The sequence below is a fragment of the Alexandromys fortis genome, unplaced genomic scaffold, assembly GCF_014885135.2.
Source record: "Alexandromys fortis isolate MF-2015 unplaced genomic scaffold, M_Fortis_MF-2015_v1.1 scaffold_38, whole genome shotgun sequence".
In the NCBI taxonomy this organism is placed as follows: domain Eukaryota; kingdom Metazoa; phylum Chordata; class Mammalia; order Rodentia; family Cricetidae; genus Alexandromys; species Alexandromys fortis.
The window spans coordinates 11,925,875-11,929,491 of record NW_026067916.1 but is presented as its reverse complement, the minus strand read 5'-3'; the positions used below and the strand labels follow the sequence as shown (position 1 = coordinate 11,929,491).

Here is a 3,617-nt window from a genome sequence, read left to right as displayed (position 1 = left end):
TGGGGAGCAACAGGCACACAGAGGCGCCAGCTGTATCCCTTTCAGGAACCGGGTCAAGCTGGTAAGGCAGGTGAGAAATCAATCACCCGCTCAACCGGCCAGAGACAGCCAGCCAGCAGGCAAGCCTGCAGCAGGAAGCCTGCTCCCACACCCCCCACATCGATCGGACCCTGCGCCCCCAAACCCACCCAGCCCCGTGACCTCAGAGAATCTCTGAAACACAGACTGTAGCTGCACAGAGCGGACCAAGAGGTGAGCGATCAGTCAAGGGCAGGAGACACTAGTGTGAGAAAGAGTTCTGCCGCCTGGAAGCAGAGGCAGGACCGGAACTAAGGAGAAGGCGAGCAGCAGCTAAGAGGGCCAACCACAGCGTGGATGCTGTCATGCTTAATCTCTGCCGTAAATGCCAGCGATTCCCAGGCACTTCCGGGATTATTTTACACTTCAGGGCTTCACGCTTTTGCAAACTCTGTTCTCTGGGGTTAGAATACCTAGTCCCATTGGGTCAGAGCCACTGAGAGAATCTCCAGCCATCCTTCAAGAACATGAGTAAATACTACCATGTTCCTCTCTCTTTGGCATAATCCACTACCAACCCCCAGTTGCACTTTGTAAGTATCTGTTTTAATCTTGATGATGGCTTTTTATCATCCATATGTATGATGCATGTATGGATGTATGTGTGTATGTACGAATCCTCAAATAGAGATGTAACCTCACTTTTGTGTCTTTGGTACTAAAATAATGACTTTGCACACAGTGGGTCTTCAGAAATCCATGTGTTTAATGCACTTGTGTGTGTTTTTGCCTAACTGCGGACAAAATCTAAAAGCAGGTGTAAAAGCAACATCCTCCTTTGCATTCCAGAACTCATTGCTCAGCATGTTGTGGTACAAATAAAAAGTGATATAAGCTAGGGTGTAACTCAAGTGGTAGAATGCTCCCTGGCATGCTCCAGGCCCTGGCTTGGGGTGCACACCTGTAACCTCAGCCCTCAAGAGCTTGAGGCAGAAGGGTCAGAAGTTCAAGGTCATGCTTGGCAACGCGAGACCTCTGTCTCGAAAAAAAAGAAAAGAAAAGAAAAGAAAAAAGAAGACAACACCTTAGAGAAATTGTCTGTTTATTGCGTAGATGAGATCGATAATCTTCACGTGGCTTGGCCCCTAAAATGTCCTCACAAGATAGCAAAATAGCCATAGGCTCTAAACAGAGAATGAACCAAAGGCGGGCAACCTGGCGGCAATGCAGCTCTTGCAAACACAGTCCCTGGAAGGTCCACATCTGTGAAACAGAAAGTTCTGGAACAGATTCGCCCAAGGAAATGCTGATAACATTTTCAAATCCATTGGGGGGAGGGGGATATCATTTTACTTTTCTTCTCAGAACTAAGTTGACAAATTAATGCATTAGGTAGAAATTGAAACTGTCTTCCAAGTTATCTATGTCCACATTCTTCTCAAAGAAACCCCAAAATCACCTACTCAAGGGAAACAGATGACTGACTGTCAAGTTCATTGTTTGAAACTATGAAAATATGAAACAGTCAGACTAGTACTCAAAGCAGTCCTTGTTGGGATGTTCATAGACTGCTCTTCCTTCCCCACCTTCCGTCCCACAGTGAAAACAAAAGCTAAATAAACAGTAGCAAAGACCACCGGCTCCAACAGGACCGGCCAGCACAGCCCTTGAGCACGCAGGAAGCTGCAGCGTCTCCTCCAGCTCTGTACTGGTGATGTGTGCCACGCCTAGCACCTGCGGCATAATCCCAGGGTGACTGGTGAAGGAGTCCACGGGAAGCTCTGTGGTTAAACAAGAGAGAGCCGTCTGTAAAAGAACAACTGTACCCGATGTCACCAGCTGTTGGCTGGACCTGGATTATTTTATCAAGATCATGAAGACTTCTGAGCCCCCAACGGCTCATGGTGCATTTTCAAAGTAGTTCTTTTTTCTTTATAATCAGCAGTCTGCAGAAACTTCTCTTAGTCCTTCTCTTAGGTGGTTTTAAAGAATCTATTATCACACCATGTTTGCGTGGAAATGACTTGATTTGGATGGAGAGGAAACAGGACCGAAGCTGTTGAGCAGCAGGTTCTTTGGGTTGTAATGGCTGCATTGCACAACCTGGGTAAGGAACCTCATGACGTAGAAGATTGTTACAGCAACCTGGAAATCCATCTAGACCACCCAAGGGCTTCCAAGAGCGCTTCAGCCTCTGCATTATAGGAACCTTTTCTCTGACCGGTTACACACGGGCTCGACCACCTCTCAATCGGGAAGCATGGGAAATAAATTAGTACATTTCTTTACTAGGTCTATAAAGGGAATTTATTTTCCATTTATTTATTTCGATATTTTTTGGTTTTTTGAAACAGGGTTTCTCTGTGTAGCTCTGGCTATCCTGGAACTCGCTCTGTAGATCAGGTTGGCCTCAGATTCACAGGAATCCACCTACCTCTGTCTCCCAAATGCTGGGACTAAAGGTTTGAGCTGCCATACTTGACTAAAATTTATTATTTTTAAGTGAATCTGAAATTATATCTTAAAAGTGATTCATGTACACAAAGTATGGAAAATAAAAATAATAAAACACAAACACTAGTACTATTTTTTATTGGGCTAAAATTATCACATTTTAACAAAAGACATATAAAACAGCCGAAACAATCAAGTAAAGGAGTGTGTGTGGAGATATTACCCCACTGACTTTATAAACATGTCACAGTGCAATACTGGCATATACACACATAAAAAATCAAAAAACACAATAGAGAACCCAGAAATAAACAACACACACAACTCTAGCCAAACTATTTTCACAAAGATACCAAGAACACATGTGCAGGAAAAGACAATTTCCTCTATATCGGCTGCTAGAAAAATAGGACGTCCACATGGGAAAGAATTAAATCACACTCGTGTCTTTCATCACACATAAAAATCATCCTAAAATGGATTAAAGGCTTAAATATGAGGCTAAAGTCTAAATCCACCTGAAGAAAACAGAGGAAATGCTTCATGATGCTAACTATGCAAAGGTTTTTAAATTTTTTTATTGCATTAATTTTATGTATGTGCACGTGTGTGTGCATGTGTGTGTTCCTATGCCACAGAGGACATGTGAAGGCAGAGGACAAGTGGCTAGAGTCGGCTCTCTCCTCCCACCATGCCGGTGGGAGATACCAAGCTCCGGTCGTAAGGCTTAGCAGCAAGCTCTTTACCCAACGGCCACCTCCCTGGCCTAAATGTCTAAATAAGACAAAAGCACATAGGACAAAGCCCAAAATTGACAAATAGGATTACATCAAACTAAAGTCTTCTGCACAGCAAGGGAAATGAGTAACAGAGTGAAGGAAACCTAAGGAATAGAGGAAAATATTTGCAAACTGCACCTGATGCACGACAGTAAAAGGGGACCTTAACTGAACAGACACTTCCCGAAAGGAGGCAAGCGCGTGAAAATGTCGGCATCAGCGCCGCTAACCGTCAGGGAGATGCGCATCCCGGTTACAGCGCCGTTTCTAACGGAAACAGCAACACGCGTGCTGAGCTGGCAGAGAGGGGGAGTTCTTTCGCACCACTAGTGACGTGTGCAGCAATCCGACCGCCAGGGATCCGTC

The 3,617-nt window shown here is 44.7% G+C and overlaps 1 non-coding gene across 1 annotated transcript; it reads left to right on the top strand.

Annotated features, from left to right (window-relative positions):
- Positions 1-787: 787 nt before the first annotated feature.
- On the top strand, positions 788-911 carry LOC126500184 (small nucleolar RNA SNORA40). Its single transcript, XR_007591268.1, has one exon. It is a non-coding gene; the product is annotated as a small nucleolar RNA SNORA40 (small nucleolar RNA).
- Positions 912-3,617: the final 2,706 nt, after the last annotated feature.